We start from the raw sequence: 20,676 nt of genomic DNA, 5'->3' as shown, positions 1-20,676 counted from the left end.
AACAGTGATCAGTCCTCTGCCACATGCACTGATTTTGGCAAACAGCATACGTGATGGCAACTCACCAGAGCAGAGGCCTCAAGTTTGGTTCCCAGCACCCATGGCAGGTGGCCCACAACTGCCTGTACCCAAATCCAAATCCAAAACTGCCTGCAGTGCAAGCTCCTGAGGAATCCAACGCCTTTGGCCTCCACAGGCACCTGCATTCATGGGCACAAACTCACTCATATGTATGTAATTGAAAATAAAATAAGATAAAACAAGATGGAGATCCCTCCCTTCTAAGGGCTCTGCATTCCAAGCCCACTAGGTGTCAGGAACTTGAATTACTGACTTTACTCAGTTTGCAAACTTGTCAAGGCATGGTTCCAGGCTGTGTGTCTTATGGCTTAAATGACTCTAGATCATTTTTTTATGTGTGTGTGTAGTGTGCATGTTAGGAACTTGAGGTAGAGAGTGATGCCAGGTAACTAATAAACAGCCCAAATAAACGACGTTATAAACTGTTAAATTAAATGAGCATATAAAGTGTAAATGAAACCATGCTGGAACTTGGATGACAGAGCAATAAAACTGAAGATCTATCTGGACTAGTAATGGAACGCCGTGGCTCCAGGTGAGGCCACTTTGCCTGCTGCACTCCCTAAATGTGATCAATGTATTTTATGTGACACTTGAGAGCTCTGAGGAGCCCTAATGGTTTGTGAGGACAGCCAAGTGCTTATCCAGCCATGGCAGCTGCTTGGAACAAAATGAGACAGTTGTTTGATATTATATTAGACTGTCCCTTTTATGTCTTGTGGTGACAGAAGAGCCATCATATGACTTACTCAGAGTGACCAGAAGGATGAAAGCATCTGGGAAAACTGAGTAGCATTTGGCGTCACCTGTGCCCTGGAATGGCTGATTTTACTTTTAATTATCGATTTAAAAAAGATTAAAAGATTTTTCTTTTCCTAATTACATGTATATGCATGTCTATGGTGGGTATGTGCATGTAAGTACAGGTACCTGCAGAGGACATAAAAGGACATTGGATCTCTTGGAGCTGGAGTTGCAGGTGGTTGTGAGCTGCCAAACCTGGTTGCTGGGAACTGAAGTTGGGTACTCTGCAAGAGCAGTACTGAGTCTTAAGCACTGGGAAACCTCTCCAGTCTTTGTGTCAACTTTTGACAAGAGCTCAGTCTTTCCTGCAGGAATCATTCTGTCTCTAGGGAAATGCTGTTGCACAGTCATTGAAGGATGGGGCTCTAACACACACGAGTTCAAGTTCAATTATAATCCTCACTCGTTGTGTGATAGACAGTTTATTTAACTTCTCCAAATCTTAGTTGCTGCCTATGTAAAATAACATCAAACACTATTGACCTCTTATGAACTGAAAAGAAATACCCCACACCTTTAAAGATCCTCCAAGGCTGATTGGCTTGTGTGTGCGTGAGAGAGAGAGAGAGAGAGAGAGAGAGAGAGAGAGAGAGAGAGAGAGAGAGAGAGAGAGAGAGAGAGAGACAGAGAGAGAGAGAGAGAGAGAGAATGAGGAGAATGAGGAGAATGAGACAGGTAGGCAGACAGACAATGACAGAGATTGCAGAGTTGGAATATTGCCGGTCAAGTGTCAAATGATGTTAGGCTATCTTTAGTTCTCCTAATAGCCATTATTGCCACCTCTGTGTTTGACCTAATGTTCTCATGACTATCAGGTAAATTCTTTTGGCCTGTACTAACAGACTGCGAGCTTCTACCAACCTAAAGGCAAAGACTGCAACCAAGACTTCCCTGCTTGCTCTAACCCACCTACCTTATGTTTCCAAACAATGGATATGAAACATGTCTTGATTTGGGAGTCTTTTTACTCTGTAACTATAAAGCCTTCATGAAACTGTTATGCTATGATGGAGTATTTTTATGTGTGTGTAGTGTGCACGCATGCATATGGGAGGAGCACACATATGTAATTATACATACATGCATGCCAGTGTTTGACATAAGGTATCTTCCTGGATTGCCCTCCACCTTATATGTTAACACACAGTTTTATGCCAGATGAACTATAAAAGATGGCCCAAACAAATGGCATTATGGGCTGCTACACTAAATATGCATAAAAATTGTAAATTAAACTATGTTGGAACTTGATGACAGAGTAATGAAATTGAAGCCCAGAAACAGAATTCTGTGGCACGGGGTTTGAGATTGGTTTTCCCATTACCTATTTAATGCATGCCCCAAATGTGACTAAGGAATTTTACATGACTCCTGAAATATTTGAAGAGTCCTAATGTTTGTAAAGAACCCAAAGCTCACGGATACACTAATCCAACTAGTCCAGATACTGAACTTGCTACAGGGATTCTATCTCTCTCTCGCTGCCTTCTGAGCACTAGAATTATAAGTGAGCTGCCATACTCACCCAACGTGTTCATGGGTGCTGGATCTGTAAGCCAGTCCTCATGCTTATCCCGCAAGCAAGTGCTTCCCACTGGATCAACTATTCAGCCTTGCCATGATCACGCATATTTAGCTCCAGAATCTGTCTTATTCACTTTGAGGTGAGAGATCAGTGTTTGCACCAACACTTCAAAGGGTTATTGTCAGATATGCTAATACAACCCAGGTATCTTGATCTTAGTGGCCATGTGTTGGCTAGCAGTGATGCTAACTCCTCCCAGTAGTCTGAATTTTGCACCTTGCAACATGGGGCACCCCATGGACCCTTTGCTTTCCTCATCTATGGTTGTTGCATAACTGGAATATGGTGTTTTGGTAGACCCCCATGGCGTGTCTCCCTACCTTCAGAAAGAACCATCTAGATTGAGATGAGGGATGTGGTAAGCCAGATGTCTGTCTTTGAAACATGAAGGCTCTACAAGGACCAACCCAGAGGAAGCCTATTTGCTCTATCTTGTCGGTGTTTGGGGATGGAGGTAAAGGAGGTACAGCCCCCACTGCTACTCCCAGCAGATAGAGATTTAGGTACCTTAACTGGGACCAAATCAGGATTCCTGACTTCCTCCCTCATTGAAACTTGCAGGACTAGCTGGTATGGGGAAAGCAGACAGAAGTGTTATTAAAGGTGCTTTAACATGAGCTTTTGCATGAGGATTAGGAGACAAAGAGGTGCCCTGAAGAAAGTTGGGCACATGCAAGGGTGACTCTGGGCTACTCATCGTTTTCACAGTAGTTATATATATGTATATGTATATATAAATATGCATATATGTATATATATGTATATTTGGGTGGAGCTTGAGTTACTTTCTTATTTCGCATGTGGTAGGATTACCAGGGACCAGGTGAATGTCTTGCCCACATGATACATGAGGGTAAGTCATCTTTACTGTTTGAGATTCTCAGGTAATGTCTGGGGAAAGGAGCAATGCCCCAGCCAAGGTCATGTACATTCAGGCCTTAAGCTTGGATTACGTTGATTTTAACATAGAATATCTACCAAAGTATTAAGTCTATGCTGGCAGCCTTGACAGGAAATGCTGTTAATTGTGCTAGTAATTCTGCATAGCCTCTGGTGAGAGGCTTCAGTGAGTCTTGGGATGATGAGCACTCTTGTCTATAATATCACTATGATTTTTTTCTGCCTTTTTATTCTGCCTCATACTCAGAGAATGTCTCAAATAGCTACATATTTTCTCACTTCATCGGAACACTGACAGCCCTGTGTCCTCATTTCCCAGCCTTCACCAGAAGTCATTTTCCTTTATGTCCAATATATATCTTATATGATGAGCTCTGGGGGCCAGAGAAGAGCTCAGTGGTCAAGACTGTGAGAGATAAACAAAGAGTAATCTTGGTTTTGCAGAAATGAACATACTAGCAGTGCAAAAGTAGGCTGGCAAGGCAATTTCTTTTTGTAAAAACTAGTGTACCAAAACCTGAACTGGTCTAGCAAGCACACTGGAGCAGGAAGTTCATTTGATTTTGACTGTAACACAGGTAGTGTCTGTGTCTTTACCCCACTGAATGAGATCTGATTTCATAGACTTTTGCAATTGGCTAATGTTTAAAAAAATGGCACAAAGTAATGAAGGAAATAATCCTGGATTAGCCTCCCCAGGCCATCAAGTTCTGAGATTGCAGAAACAAAAGTTCTACCAGGTAGGAGACATTTTAAAAATTAATGGAATAAATTTACAAGTTGGGTAGATTTATGGAATATTGGCCCTTGAAAGGCTAGCTATCTTTGACCGAAAACAAAGAAACAAACATTTTTCACACTTGCTCTTTTTGCAGAGATCCTGGATTTGGTCCCAGCACCTACATCTGGTCAGGGTGCAACTGCCAGGAACTACATCTTTAGGGGATCCAAAGCTCTCTGGTCTCTGTGGGTGCTGCATGCATGGTGTGCACATGTGCACACACACACACACACACACACACTTTTTTTTAAAGATGAGCTTCAGCCATTTGGAATTTTATGTGTCTTCTCCACTCAGTATTTATTTTTCCTTGAACTTCTGCCACAGTTGGACAACGTCCTTGAAGTTTTCTGAACAAGCACATGAGTCTTGACTTCCTGTCCCATTCTATTTACCTTTGTATTGGTTTCTAGGGGAAAACTGGGTTAGTTAACCAAACCACCAAACCTTCTCTGTGGATAACTCAAGCATTTTAGGTTTTTTTTGTTTGTTTTTGTTTTTTGTTTTTTTTTGTTTTTGTTTTTCGAGACAGGGTTTCTCTGTGGCTTTGGAGGCTGTCCTGGAACTCACTTTGTAGACCAGGCTGGCCTCGAACTCACAGAGATCCACCTGCCTCTGCCTCCCAAGTGCTGGGATTAAAGGCGTGTGCCACCAACGCCTGGCTGCATTTTAGGTTTTAATACCAGAAACACTAATCTAAATTCAAGAGGCTTTTCTTTGCTAGTGCCTCATCCTTGCCAATGGTAAACTAAGTATATGTTCCTTGTGACTGGCCCTTTAAATAGGTCCGTTGATGGCGGAAATGTTATCACCTACTTAGAAAGGGAAGGCAGAGGAAAGTCAAGCCTTGGGAAAACCTGACCATAGTTTTTTCATGTTTATTAAGTACTTAGGAGTTCTACACAGAGGCTCCTTTACTGAGCCCAAACACTTGCCACCACCTACCTATCTGCTGAGGAACATAGTGGTATAAGCAGCTCATCTGATCTCTGGAAGAAAAACATTGTAAAGGAGATTTGTGTGTGAACCGTAACCCTAATACTTTTAATGTTGTGTGTGATTAAAGATGTAATTTTAAGAAATTGTTCTTATTGGAGGGAGGGAGGAGAGAGGTAGGAAGGGAGGGAGGGAGAAAGGGAGGGAGGGAGAGCAGGTGCCACAATACATCTGTAGAGATCAGAGGACAACATGTAGGTGTCTGTTCTCTCCTATCATGTGGGGCCCAGGAATTGAACTCAGGACACTGGGCTTGGTGGCAAGTACCTTTACCCACTAAACTCAGTCTCTGGTCTATAAAATCACTGACTAGAGAATCCTAGGTCATCAGTGTGGACAGAATGCAAATGAATCCAGTGGATGGTAACCTTTTCAAGTCTCCTTTGGCACAGGATTTGCTTTACTAATTATCGGTTAGCACAAGACGTGAGAATATACTGATCTATTAACATATAAAAATGTCATAATTAATAAATAATGCTTTGGGACATTGCTTTCAGGAACAGACTTTGTTTGGGAAGCCTAGAACCTCTCGAGTTATGCCGCAGCTTATACTCTGAAACTCCTGGTGTTTAGATCCCATCATTGTGGGTGTGGAGCTCTCCTCGTGCTCTATGGGATGCTTAGCTGGTATGGGGCCTTTCCACCCTCTGCCCTATATGATGTTTAGTGCCATCCTTTGTCCTCCATGCTCAGATGCTATGGAGACTCCATTTCTACTTACAATAACCAAAAATGTCCCCAGACATTGCCAGAGTCTTTAGCCTGATTGATAATTAAGAGGAGTATCCTGGGTGTTTCTACCTAATCAAGGATGTCATCTTACTGGCTGTTACTGAACTTAGGGATTACAGTATGTGCCCCAAACCAGGTCCAGCCACCCATTCTCATTTGGTCAAGTTCATGATTCAGATTAATAGAGGAAAGCATAAAAAGGGGTTTGGTTCAACATGGCCACATTGGACAAAAGATGGACAAAAGGCTCAAGTGAATCCCTCAAGTCTGTGTTGGAGACCCTGAAGTGAAGTCAAAGTTTAAATAGAGAACCAAGAACACTCACAGTGAGGCAGTCCAGTCAGGCAGATCTCCTTGTGTGGACAAGGAGTTAGACCTGTGTGGAACCCCCTCCTGAAGACATGTTTTCCCCGGGGCTGACCTGGTGCCCATCCTCCTCCAGCATGAGACTCCCAGGAAGTTCCTAGTTATTTGGGAACTATTGTTTCAACAGTCTGATAGTCAGATTGAGAGACACAAGTGTCTCTTTAGAATATCTTTATTTCTGCCATGCTGGTTACAGTTAGGAATCTCAGGAGCTTCACCGAAGGAATTCATCTATGAAGCTTCAATCTAGTTGTGTACATTTGAAAGACATGTATGAAAGAGTATGTATATGTGTGTACTGGGGGGCAGTATATCCACTAGAGGCCAAAGGTCAATCTTAGTATTCTTCCTCAGGCACCATGGACCTAATTTTTTGAGACAGTAACTCTTACTGGGAGGGTGGGGTGGGGGCTCTCTAATTAGGCTAGGCTGGCCCACAGATAGCTTCAGAAATCTGCCTTCCTTGACCTCCATAGTTTTGGGATTGTGTGCATGCACTACTTTAAGCTGGGACAGTTTTGTTACTATTTTGTGTTACAGGAAGAACAGCCACCTTGCAGGTATGTTCTATGAGCAAGACCTGAGGGCTGTACTGGGTCCCCTGCTCACATGATGCTGCCCAGCTGGGGGGAAATTTTGGAGTGCTAACGATGAGCCAGTGGGCATAAGAGAACCACATGGAAGTCCTAGATTAGCCTTTCATTAACATTGGGTGTTATCAGGGTTATTTTATGGTTACACCTCGTATGTGATGATGTGGCCTCTTGCTAGCTCAGCCGCCATGAGCAGCATCATGGAAGCTAGCCATCAAAGTACTGATATCAGAGGAGTGAATTAGTCACCTGCTATTAACTCTGCCACACACTCAGGACACTAGGCATGCTGGGTTTAGGCCAAAGTAAGTTTTGTTTTGTTCTGAATTTGTGGAAGGCTATGTGTCTATAACCCCAGCACTTCAGGGACAGGAAGGGTGGAGTCCCTGGAACTGGTTTCCCAGTCAGTCTTTCTCAGTCAATGAGTTTCAGGTTCAGTGAGAAACCTGGTCAGTCAGTGGGTCTGTCTACCTACCTACCTACCTACCTACCTATCTACCTACCATCTATCTATGTACATATAATATATATAGGGAAGAGAATAATAAAGACAGCTGATGTTGACTTCTGACCTCCATATGCATGCATACATGAACACTCAGGAACATGCACATATGTCAAATAAACACATACATATACACAATAATATTTTTCTAAAAAGAGCCAGGATAATTGTGTTTAAAATATTATAATATCAATTCCTGTTCTCAGATTTATAGAGATCAGTTGTGGTGACTATTGATTGCACAGAATGACATCTCTACCTACCTATCATCGATCTATGTATCTATCTGTATATTCATCTATGTATTATCTATCTACCTATGTATCTATCTTCTATCATCTATCTATGTATCTAGGTATGTATGATCTATGTATCTACCTATCATGAACATTATCTTTGTGTCTATCATGTATTTATTATCTATCATCCATCTCTCTCTCTTTCTCTAATCTTTTTCCTACTTATAAATCTTGTTTATGATTAGGTAGTCAAGCCTCCAAGTCAAATGAACCCCCTCAAATAAGTTGTTTATCATCGTGAATGAAGAATTTTGAGTTGGGAATATCTTTAATGTCTGTTAATTTATATTTACTCATCTTGGTGTTAATTGAGATTCAAGGAACTCACTAACTTACTTTGTTGGTGATTGGTTGTTTTTGTATTTTACTCTTAGAAATATATATATGTATATATATATTCCACTCAAGAAGATTCATTTATTATTTTTTATTTAGAAATGATTTTATTTTCCATATCAATCCCAGTTGCCTCTCCTTCCCATCCTCCCATGTCCCCCACTGACCACCCCCATCTCAACCTCCATCCACTCCCCAGGAAGGGTGAGGCCTTCCATGGGGGATCATCCAAGTCTGTCACATCATATTATTTCTAAAGGTATTGGTGGCTGTTGATAAAGTTTACAGAATAAATATCACCATATTATGACACTAAATGAAAATACCGAAGTCAATGTGGAAAGTTCAACTTTCATTAGCTAATACAAAATGCAGTCAGTCAGTTTGCAAACACATCCCAGCACGTAGGCCATTGATCTCAGCTGCCTGAAAGGCTAAAGAGGACCAAGAGGCCAACTTGAGTAACATCCTGAAAGTGTGAATGTCTGAAGATACATCTCAGTGCCAGGGTGCCAGGCCTGGGGTTAGATCCCAAGTTCTGCAAAAGAACAGTTCAGGAAGGCGTGCTCCATCATCTCTTAGGAAAACAGAGGATCAGAGCCATTGCTTGAAAAACTTGCTGGAAGCCTTCTATCTCAATTGGAATACTTTTTTTTCCACTCTTGTCTTCCAGTGGCTGGTCTACTTCCTATTTAATTCTGAATTGAGTTGCTGTGACTTCAGTATTTGGATGTACGGACATATGTTGCTTAAGATTCAAAATCAATAAATGTCATCCCTTCCCCTATTTTATTGGGAAATGAATTAAGACTATTTATTCTTATCCTGTAAAATCAGTGTTAATCCTATTGTTTCATTTTTAGGATTTCAGGCTGCGTAAATCTGGGCACAGCATAGCTTTTTCCCTATAATTCTAATATTTGAGAAAGTGTTGGATTAAAATTAAGGAAGGACACTTAATACATAGTTTCTTCATTCATGTGAACACTTTCATGGTACACACCAGGACTTAGAGAAGAGATTTAACAATGTCACATGATTATTTGGTCATGTGATCATTTTGATGGGTCCTAGGGACAGATGGTTCTGAATTGCTCTAACCCTGAGGGCCCTGTGAAGACATTGCATCGCCTCCAGGATTAGAATGACCGACTGGTAACAAACCAGGACTAGGCATTGACTTTGCTTTTCCTTGAGGGCCTCCATCTAGGATTGAGCAGTACCAATAAGAATTTAGGACGAAGTTCTTTTCTTTTTAGAAACTGTTTGCTTTTTACTTTTTAAATATTTCATGTGTATGATATATGTGTGTATTCCTATAGGCATGCGCATAGGGCATGCATGCAGAGGTCAGGGGACAACCTGAGGTCTTGGCCCTCACTTTTCACTGTGTTTGAGGCAGAGTAACTTGTTATAGCCTCTGCATACACCTGAAAGCTGGCCAGCAAGCTTCCGACTGTCTTAGGGTTTTTATTTCTGTGAAGAAACACGATGACCATAGCAACTCTCTTTTTTTTAATTCAAATTACAACAGCAACAACAACAACAACAAAAAAAACCATTTAATTTGTGTGACTCACTTACAGATCCAGAGGTTAAGTCCATTATCATCATTATGAGGAGCATGGTGACTTGCAGGCAGACATGATGCTGGCTACATCTTCACCAGAAGGCAGCAGGAAGTCGACTGAGACACCTGGTGGTATCCTGAGCATAGGAAACCTCAAAGCCCGCCCCCCGCAGCGACACACTTCCTCCAACAAGGCCCTGCCCATGCCAACAAAGCCATACCTTTTCATAGTGCCACTCCCTATGAGATTATGGCGACCAATTACATTCAGACTACCGCGCAGCAATTCTGTCTCGAACCTCTCTTCTCCCTGAGGAGCTCTGGGATTTTAGATGTGCTTTTAAAGTTCTGGGCTTCCGAACTCAGGTCTCCAGGATTGCCTAGTAGGCACTTTAACCAAGCTATGTCCGAGACCCACTGTGTTCACTTCTGGAGGTTTTAATCAGCATTTCAGAGCCAGCAGTGCTTTTTAAAATGCAGTGTTGTTCCCTGGCAGAAAGACCAGCACAGTGATGGGAAGCCAGTCCGAGAAGAATGTCCTTTGGTTCTTGCTTGAACTTCCCAGCAGCAAGGCCCTCTTGGAACTCCTCCTGCTTTTTCCATAGTCTGCTCATTAATTATTTACAGCAGCCATATTCTTTCCTGCTAGAGATCACTTTCCTGATGGACAGCATCTGAGGCTCACTATTCAAAAGTATTTTAAAGGTTGTATCGGGAAAAAAATCATTTTTTCTTTTTCTTCCTCTTTCAATTTTTAATAACCCTTAGAGTCTGCAGCTAATAGCCTCCCTTAGATCTTTCTTCTGTTGTTTCCCATTTCATATTCCTGGTATGGAGGTGCTGCGAATTTTCAATTGCACATCCCTTTGAAGAAAGCCATCTTTCATTTCTCAGTGAGAATAAATAAAAGTGAAGTCACACCTATTGGGTGATGGTGGTTGTGAATCTAAACACTGAGAAGGCAAGTTTTTAACACAAAATGGGGGGAGGAGGAGGAGGCTTGAGCTGGACTAGGAAGGTGAGTATGTTTTCCCTCACATATTATCTACATCTTTATCTTTCCCTAACCAGCCTTAGTTGAGAACTGTACACTATGAAGTACCAACGGTTCTATCCCCAAGTCTCCTTGAACTAGGTGTTGGCATCTCCTCTTCATATCGTGGGATGTAATCACCGTGCTGAACCCTAAACTGTTGCCCACTTCCTTCCACCCAGCTCTCCTCCTAGGTCTGTTTGCATCCTGAACCACACCAGTGGCACCCAATTTTAACTAGAAACTCTAACCCCCACCATTCACGAACGAATCTCACGGCGCTGCCTCCTCCTCATCTCCTTTGTGTTCACTTTTATCTCTGGTTGTACCCTTGGGCATCTCCTACTAGGCTGTTGCAGTTGCCACTCTCCTGGTCTCCAACTGGCTCGTTCATACTGGCTTTCATTCTACTTTGTAAATTGGATCGTTCGGGTTATTTGTTTGTTTTAGAGCTCAGATTTGTAAAAACCATTACGTGCACCAACAAGATGGCTCAGGAGTATAGGAGCTTTCGGCCTGGTCTGTCAACCCCCCGGGAACACACATGATGGTAAGAGAGAACTGACTTCATTTGTCCCCTAACAGCCACAGTTACACTACCTGTCTCTGCCTTCCCAGTGCAGGTCTGAGTGTATGTCTCTGCACCCAGCTTCTTTTGTTGGTGCTGGGGATCCAAGCTCAGGTCCTCTTGCTTGTGTTAAAGTCATTTCCCCACCCTCCCAAGGGATCTCTGTGGGAAGAAGGCGTGGGGAAGAAGGCTAATCCATTCAGGAGTGGATGAAATGACCACCTCAAATGCCCTGTGAAGGAGAAACCTGGCAAAAGCCTCTCACAGCATTCCTGGAAGCTCCAGGGTCTGGAACTTCAAGCACAGCAAAGAGAGTGTGGGTGACTCATGTGGCTGGATTGAGGTAGGTGGATACGGAAAGCTAAGGCATCCTCTTTTCTCCTGGGCTCTGAGTGATTACTTTCAGGCCAGAGATGAAAAATCCTTTCCTGGAAAATAGAAGCCAATGTTTATACATAGAAAAGCCCAGACAAACCATTTGATCATTCCTTTATTCCAAAAAATAGCTCTTGAGCGTCAACTATGTTTTTTGTCATTGTTGAAACTGTTATAAGTAGGATATAAACTGTATCATCATTCATGGAGCTTCTGAGAGAGACACACACACAGAGAGCCAGAGACAGAGAACAAACACACAAAGAAACACTATACAGTTGTCTTTTAAAGGTTTTCCGAGCTTCGGGGGGTTTGTTTTCTGTGTCTGGGTGTGAGCTTTTGAGAGAGAAACACACACACAGAGTCAGAGACAGAGAACAAACACAAAGAAACACAATACAGTTTTCTTTTAAAGGTTTTCGGAGCTCCGGGGTTTGTTTTCTGTGTCTGGGTGTTTTGCTGGCATGCATGCCTGTGCATCACTGTACCCTGGAACCGGAAGCCACTTAAACCCTTCCTACCCTGCGTTGCCATTTGTCTGGGTATTTTTCACAACAAAGGAATGAAGCTAGAGCACAGTGGCTTTAGCTCCCTCTTTCAGTTTGGTGCAAGGCTATTCACTGAGGAAGAACTTGAGGTGATCTCTGTAAGCTTTGGGGTACTCTCCCCTTTCCTTTCCTTCCTTTCTCCTCTGTCTTCCTTTCCTTCTTTTCTCCTCCTTTCCCCCCAAAGGAAGCACCCCTCTTCCTCACCCTGCAGCAGCACCCACACCACACTCCCTGCTACCTCTCCACCCTGATTAATTAGTGGTTAGTGGTAGAAATAATAAGTCTTCTTACCTGTTACCAAACTGCTACAAGATGACAAGAATTACATTTCAAATGAATTGGAAAAAAAGAATCCCCGCTCAAGGAGGAGAAAGGTTTGTGCTTAGAAACGACTATTGCAGGAATCCTAGGAAAGGTCTTGTCAGCAGAGTGGAATGCAATTAGGGAGTTATTTTATGGATGTTTAGGAACACTCTGAAGAATTCCATCCATTTAAAGTAGCATTAAAATAACAATAAAATTTCTGTGGGAAGAAAGGGTGACACCTTTGAAGGAAGCAACTGGTCTCCCACTGAGCCATCTTGGGACTTCAGGCCCATAGAGGAGCTGTCAGGAAATGGCAAATGCACACTTCAGCGGAGAGGTAATTTCATTTCAAGGCATGCCCGCACTCCCGAAGACCAGGGCTTTGATAGAGACTTGCATTCTTAGAGGCAAGCAGGCATATAAATGTCTTCAGAGATCTACCCATAGGTCTTGACACTCCAGATACTTCACCCTGTAATTTATTGTTTTCCTTCTTCTAACTGTCGGAAAATAAGCAAGAAGAGACACTCAAAGCGGTGAGAAATAGATGCAAGTGGCTTTTCTTTTTCACTTTTCAAAGAAGCTGTGTACTTCAGTACACGTTTTCATGAGCACGCCTGTGTCAGAACACTCTCCACGTGGTTGCTAACTAGCATCTATGAGACCAGTCACACCGCTAGAACATTTGCTGATTTCACTCCTATCCTTACATAACTTCACAGAATTGTCTAAAAGCTGCAAGGTACGTGATAGCATCACTTCCCTGAGTCCAAATCGCACAATCTTGTGTCTGAAAATTTTGCTTTAGTGTCCACTGTAGCAACTGCAGGATGACATGCTCTTTTTTTTTTAAAGCCTCTCCAGTGTCACCAATAGCATTCCAAGCATAGTGGGTTCAGAGAGCAGAGTTTGAACATGGAGGTGCCTGACAGATGAGAAGTAATCTTGAGTGAGCTGCTGTTATTTAATCCCCAGGAGGTTGTCAATTGCTTATATGGTCTTGGGAATTTAGATTCCCTTTTCGGTATCATGGCTTGATATACATCACATGACAGTGACTCATGAATTTCCTCTCAGTCTCTCTAGACCCAAAGGTGCTTTGGGTGAACACTTTCTGATGCTCTGACTATCACTCCATTCCCAGAGTTGGAGAAAGGCTTACAGAAAGGCTCCCACTATGCATTCATTCAATGCATTGGTTCAAATCCTAGACACTGAAATGTCACTACCCACTTGTTGTGTGCACCACTGACGATATCCCAGCAACTCTGTGGGGATGAACTGTTGGCCTCATTGCCTTGACCATCTGAGCAACTGTTCTCTTGGTGCTAGGTTAAAGCAGGCAAGTAGGGATGCATGTATCCCCACACGACAGTTCCCCCTTTTTGCTTAAATAAGAAAGTTCTAAACCTAATACAAAACTATATACAGTAAGAGCAATTATCATGTATTGTCCAGGAAAGTTAAAAGGGTAATAACATACACAAAAATGGGACTACAATCAACAAGAAGAACATCAAGCAAGAAACAAGTACTCAAGGTCTAGGCTATAGGTAATTGGCAAATAACAGAGATTATTCCCATAGCTGTCCTATCCTGAAGAGTCTAAGTCTTGTACCCCCATCTGGAACTTCACCAAATGGGGCAAACTAGTTAGCCTGTGAGCTTCTGGAGATCCTCTTGCCTCAACTTCCCCTCAGGTCAATTCTGGACCGCAGGAATGCACCACTTTGTCTAGTTTTTCATATGCATTTGTGATCCAAACTCAAAACCTAACACTTGGGAGGCAGATGCCTGCCAGGGTCTGGCCTGTATCAGTCCTAAGGGGCAATCTATTCTGAACTGATGTCTTTTGAGCTGTGTTTGGAACCAGCCGAACAGCCCTGGGTCAGACCCTGAGTGGGGGAATGTGGATCAGGGAAGTCCTAGCTACCCAGAGGCATTAAGGAAGAGACAGAGAAATGTTGTCATTTCAGGAGGGCTCTCAGTCAACACTGGAGATCAAGGTTTATTCAAGCATCCTCTTAAATAGCTTTCCAAAAGCAGGGCACTGGCAGAAGACATCTATTATCATGTATAGAGATGATATCAAATATTTCCTTTAATCCTCGTGACACCTCTAAATCTGTATGTCCTCACTATCCTTTTGGTGTGTCCCACTCGTCCCCAGGCTTTCTAGTCCTTACGATGGGTGTGGGTCCACTCAGGGCCAGGTCTATTATTACCCAAACTAGAAGCCATTCTCCACTGTGGCCTGGCCATCCAGAGGTAACCAGCTGACATCTAAAAGACAGTAGGAGATTCAAGCTCCTGGAACTGAGCTGAGGCCTAGAAATGAAATATCATATTTGGGCCCCAACAGATGCCTCACCGGCTGAGACATTTCCCCAGACCCACAACGTGTTCTCTTCAGTAGAAACTTCCAGGATCTAATAAAAGTTGACTGTGAGTAAAAGGGATGACTCAGGGATGCTGGGATGGTGGTGTGCAAGCTGCTGATGTGTCATCTTGGATGACTTTCCTTCTGGGTGTCCTCTGTGAAGTAGATGAGAGTGCTCACCTCATTAGACTGTGTCAAATAGTTTTCTGAACATCGTATTGGCTTGTCACTCACTTACTTAGAAAACTCACACATTTGTTCAATGCTCAGAGACTTTCAAGGGTTTTACCTCATTATCAAACCATGTGAAGTAAATCCCACACTTGCCAAATAACCCCTCAACTTATAATATAGCAACCCATAAGCTCTTGGACAGCAGGGTGACATCCTGTACACGATCGACGCTCAGTTTATATGATTTATTTGTTTCCTGCCAGTATTTGTGTATACATCGGTGGAAATGATCCAGTCAGAGTTGCGAAGACAGCTTAGTCAGTGAAGTTCTTGCCAGGCAAACATGAGGACTTGAGTTCTCGTCCCCTGAACTCATGGAAAAGGTCAGGTATGATGGCACACTCCTGGGATTTAGCATGTTGTGGAGGTAAAGACACGTAGGTCCTTGGAGCTCATTTCTCAGACAATTTAGCTAAATCGTTAAGTTCCAGATTCAGTGAGAGACCCTGTCTCAAAACATATGATGAAGAGTGATTGAGGGTAACTCCTGATGTCAACTTCTGGGCTGTACAAACACACATGTGCACAAATGAACATGTGTGTGCACACATACTATCTGAGCAAAGATAGCTATTGATAATTGAGTCATGGAAAGAGGCAGGACACCCTCACTCCAGATTTTGTGTGTTGATAGTGTTATTCAATGGGCTGCAGAGATCTCTGTTCTGTGATTCCTCCTGGTCCCAAACAGCTCTCAAGCTCCAGGCTGCTAATGCATCCAGAATCACTTGTTTCTATATAGACACAGGGCTACTCTTCGTAAAGGCTGCTCACCATGCAACCCAAACCCAGGCACACAGCAGCCTGGTAGTATTATTATAAACTCAGATTCAATCTCATTGCCTTACATGGATTTCAGTGGAGTTATACAGTTAAATTATTTATCGAATGGCCTTGTCTTTCATTATTTTATTTTTTAAATGCAGGGATTCTATGCTTTGAAATCTGTACTCTGTTTATCTACTCAGGAATTTGTATTTTAAAAAGTAGAAGCAATTAGATTTAAAAAAATACTTAAGACATGAATGAGGTAGAATCATCCAAATTTGATCTGTGGGAATCTGAGAAATTCCCAGCTTTCTCAAGCCCAGATCAATTTGCACACAAAAGTAAATGGCATCTTTGTTTGTTTCATGCAAGTGTGGAAAATAATGTATCCTGTATTTTAAAAGGCAGTTTGCTGACACAAAGAATATGATGAGCCAGCAAACTATTTAGAAATGTTCTTGACTTTGCCCTAAAAAATGTGTGTTCTTTCTCAGCCAAGATGGCTTGGCACCAACTTTCCTCTCAATGGTCGCTGCTGCCCCCTGCTGACAGCAATGATTCAGCAACGGACTTCCAAATGAAGAATGAATGCTCTTCTAGAAGATGAGATATTCAGGAAATAAAATAAAATAAAAGTTTGTGATTTCATTATGTTTTAAAACGTTTACATAACCAAACAAGATTAAATTAACTCTCTGGTGAACAATGCATTTTACAGAATGTTGGATGTAGATATAAAGGAGGATTGACAGAAGAAAGGAAACCAGCGCTGTGGATGGAGGGGTTAGGCAGGCACTTGATGCTGGAGGAAGGTGTTCAGTGACTGGAGATGGGTCTTTCAAAGCTAATATCTCTCTGACCCTGGCTCCCTCAGAATCACCGCTTGTGGGGCCTGATCTAGAGCTCTTAATGCTTAACAGAGGGTTTATCGAGTAAAACGACCCTGGCTTGTACCATTTTCTCATTTCTGGAGTTCAAATGGCAACTGTGCTTGTCATGTGGAATCACCAAAATGGGTCAACCATGGACGTGCTGCAGATGCCAACTCGTTGCCTTTCCACCACGCTAGAGATGCATACAGCTTCATGAGCATGGGACCTAGCGACACGGTGATTTCGTTGGGTAGCTGACATCTGAATATTTATTATTTCTGCTGTGATTTATCTACTCGACAATGCTTTTAATTTAATTTTCTTGGTGGTCACATTTAACAACCAGTGAGTAAAACTCTCAGGAGTTTACTAGAAGGTTCTACAGACTGGGTAAGAGCTAGTTGGTGCACACTTCTGGCTCTTTCCATGGGATGTCTGGGTGATGCAGGGAGACTGGTCAAATAGGAACAGTAAAGAAAGTGCCCCCACAGCATTGTGAAAAGGACCAGATGATTCGAGAGGGGTTCCCATCTGTCTTCTGGAAGGAATGGAAAGATTTACTTAGATCTGGGACAGGTCGGAAAGTTAGAATGCTAAAGATTGGAGAGCTAATAACCAGGAAAACTGTCTATGAAACCAGAGAGAGGGACAGTTAAATAGTTTCTTTTTGAAACCCAGGTTACTTTTGTCCGATTTCATCCTAATAGACAATAAAGAAGGTTTAAATGGTGTTACAGAGTCACTGTCAAATTTTTATATTTACATGTCTTTGCTTCAAGTAAGGGTGGTGACTGATTATCTAACAGAGTATGGAAGTCCAATCACCTTCATAGTATGGATGGGGCTTAGGGAAGGCATCTAGGCTCATAAAATACAGACCCAAGTTCAATTCCCAGAACCAAAGAAAAAAGCTGGGCTTGGGCTGCAGAAATGACTCGTTGGTTAAGAGTACTTACTGCTCTTGCAGAGGGTTGAGTTTGGTCCCCAGCATCCACACCCTTTTAACTACAGTTCAGGGAACCCAACACCCTCTTCTGACCTCTGTGGGCTCCTGCATGCAGGAGGTGTACCATATACCTATGCTCAAGTACACACACGTGCACATGCACACGCATGTACACACAGTAGGGAAGGAATTTGTGTTAATGAGTATGGTGTTAGCAATAGACAGCTGGATTTGAATTCCAGGCCATTCATTTACTATTTTTATTTTAAAATAATTTTAAAGAAGTGGGCATGGCAGCACATGCCTGTAGTCCCAGCACTGGGGATACAGGCCAAGGGCATTCCTGAGGGTTGCATGCTCACCAGCTTAGACTAATCAGAGTCTCAGGTCTTAGTGAGAAACCCTGTCTCAAAAAGAGGGTGATGATGAAGGAAATAAATTCAAGGTTTACTTGTGATCTCACACAAGCATCCCTCTACAATACCCCCTCACACACACACATGTACATGTGCACACATATCCCTACACACACATGTGCATGTACATACACATAGACACACACATGTACATGTATACACACACAGATATAGACACACACACACACGTGTAGAGATGAAACCTGAGTCAGTGACATGATGTTAGCACTTCGCAGCTAGATTTGAGTTTTGAACTGTTAATTTACTACCTATGTGTCAGGAAGACAAGAAAAAAAATCTCCCTGTGCCCCATATTTTTTTATCAGAGGAATGGACCTAAACATCTCAACCTTCCTGATGCCATGACCCTTTAATACATTTCCTCTTGTTGTGGTGACCCTCAGCCATGAAATTATTTCATTGATACTTCATAACTGTAATTTTGCTAGTTATGAGTTATAATGTAAATATCTGATATGCAGGATATCTGATATTCAGCCCCCCAAAGGGATTTCGACACACATGTTGAGAACCACTGCTCTAGGCTCTTGAGCCTTTGAGACTATAGTGGTTTGAAATGCCACCAATAGACTATTGTACTATGCACTTGATCTCCAGCTGGTGGCTGTTTGGGGAGTTTATGGATGCTGAGTCTTGGTGGAGGAAGCACATCACTGTGTTTGAGGATTTATAGTCTTGTCCCACTTCCTGTTACTCTACTTCCTTTGTGTAGATGGCATGTTAAAAGCCAGCTTATTGCCCCTGCTGGCATGCCATGTCTTTCCCAACATTAGAGACTCTAGCCTTTTGGAACTGGAAGCCAAAGCAGACTCTTGTTATTTTGTCACAGCAACAGAAAAGCAACTAATAAGATACTGACATTTGGGAGAGTTTTAGCATGCTGGCTTGGTGTCACATCTGGGCATGTTGGATTGCATCAAGGAGATACACAGAGTCAGGGAATCAGCATCCCTGTTTGACCTGCCCTCCTGGCAGAACATAGACTTAAGAGAGTGGCTGAAGGGCTGTTAGTCAACAGAGTCGGGGCTTCATCTCCTTTGGTTTTTGCTTATTGGAAATGAACAAGTCCCTCCTCCTCATCCAAATGGGACAGGTCCCACTGTTGGCTTTATGAAAGTAAATTTTTGCCTGAGTTCATGTCATGGTTTATTTTCATCAGGAGCCTTTTAAATCTACTGCCTTTTAAATCAGGAGGCTTAGAAGTAAGTCAGAGCTCTCAAAGAAGTTCATGTAAGAGCCCTTGGCAATAAGATATGCAAATGCAAACCATGCAATATCATTTTTTATCTCTCCAATAGGTGATGAAAATAATACCTAGTAGCAGAGAACATTTAGTATGCCCTTGCTGGAAGGATTGTAAATTGGTCTAAGTCTCCTGAAAATCCATTTTATGAACCAGTGAGACCCATAAAAATGCCCATGTGTTATGATCCACAATTCCCCATCTGCATATATATTCTAAGGAGACAGGAGAGGGTTAGCAATAAATGTATTCATTACAATGAAATTTGCAAAATAAACAGTGGGGAGATAAACCATCCCAGCAGCGTGAGAATGCTTTAAAATGGTAGTGCATTATGCTGCCGGTGCTATGGGAAACCGGCATTTTTGCAACAAAGAAAAAGATGTAAAAATGAATGTTTGCAAAATGCCAATTGTAAAAATAGTAAGTAGAGAAAAAAATGTCTTGGCATATCGACTTAACCATCATCTATTGCCTCTTGGATATACACGGATGTCAGGCAGGGGCGTTTGGTACTGCCACTATAATCTTTCATCTCAGGGACTCATCAACACACAGTACATGCTTGGTTTTCAAAAGCATGTGCTCGTAAGCATTTTAAACCCCCAACTAAAAATACATACACCTCACATATATGAAGCTGTCTTTATAATATTGCCCCATGCACATGACTTCCTCGAGTCTTTTCTAAGTAATCAGATGGAGGGAATTTTTATTTATGTTTTAAAAACGTGTGCCTGTGTGCACATGGGCACACACATACCTGTGTGTGAAGGTATAGAGGCGAGAGGTTAACGTCTGTTGTCTTTATCACTTCCACACCTTAGTTTTTGAGACAAGGTCTCTCCCTGAACCTGGAGTTCCGTGTGCAGCAAGGGTGGCTGATCAGCAAGTTCCTCAGGTCTGCCTGTCTCCCTCCTCCTTCCAGCTCTGGAGCTGCAGATTGGCGCCTGTGCCCAGGTTTTATGGAGGTGTGGGGAGCCGAACTCTGGCCCTCATGCTTGCAAAACAACCACTTTTACCCACTGAGCCTCCTCCCAGTCCCTGGAATTTTACATTTAAAGAAGTCTAAGGAGGAAATCTTTCAATAGAACTGCCTACAGTTCCCAACCTAATTAATCTAATTAGTGGATTTAAGTACCAATTAGCATATTTCCTTTTAGAATTAGAGTGTAACCTCTTCTTTATAAGACACACAGCTTTTTTCTCCGCCCCCCCAGTTTATCTTGGAAAACCTTCAGTCAAATGCTGCCTAATGTTTTAACATTGTCTTTTTTCATGGGTTGAATACTTTTTAATTTTTTAGATAGTTTTAAAATTTTTGTTTTTTATTTTATGTGTGTGAATGTTTTGTCTGTACTCACGTCTGTGTATTAATTGTATGCCTGGTACCGTGTCAGCCAGAAAGTGGTGTC

The 20,676-nt window shown here is 42.3% G+C and overlaps 1 protein-coding gene and 1 long non-coding RNA gene across 3 annotated transcripts in view; both read left to right on the top strand.

Moving 5' to 3' along the window:
- Positions 1-20,676, top strand: part of Rcan2 (regulator of calcineurin 2) — a 219,387-nt gene that overhangs the window by 47,693 nt on the left and 151,018 nt on the right. The window lies entirely within an intron of this gene.
- On the top strand, positions 9,706-17,366 carry LOC106021324. 2 transcript variants are annotated; one of them, XR_001196625.3, is made up of 5 exons: positions 9,706-11,134; positions 11,309-11,495; positions 14,744-14,826; positions 15,199-15,323; positions 16,258-17,366. It is a non-coding gene; the product is annotated as an uncharacterized LOC106021324 (long non-coding RNA). The 2 variants fall into 2 exon arrangements; XR_005870071.1 differs by having other exon boundaries at positions 15,199-17,366.

This window comes from Mesocricetus auratus, unplaced genomic scaffold (genome assembly GCF_017639785.1).
Source record: "Mesocricetus auratus isolate SY011 unplaced genomic scaffold, BCM_Maur_2.0 Super-Scaffold_100021, whole genome shotgun sequence".
Classification (NCBI taxonomy): Eukaryota; Metazoa; Chordata; class Mammalia; order Rodentia; family Cricetidae; genus Mesocricetus; species Mesocricetus auratus.
The sequence above is the reverse complement of the archived record's forward strand: the minus strand, read 5'-3'. Positions and strand labels throughout refer to the sequence as shown.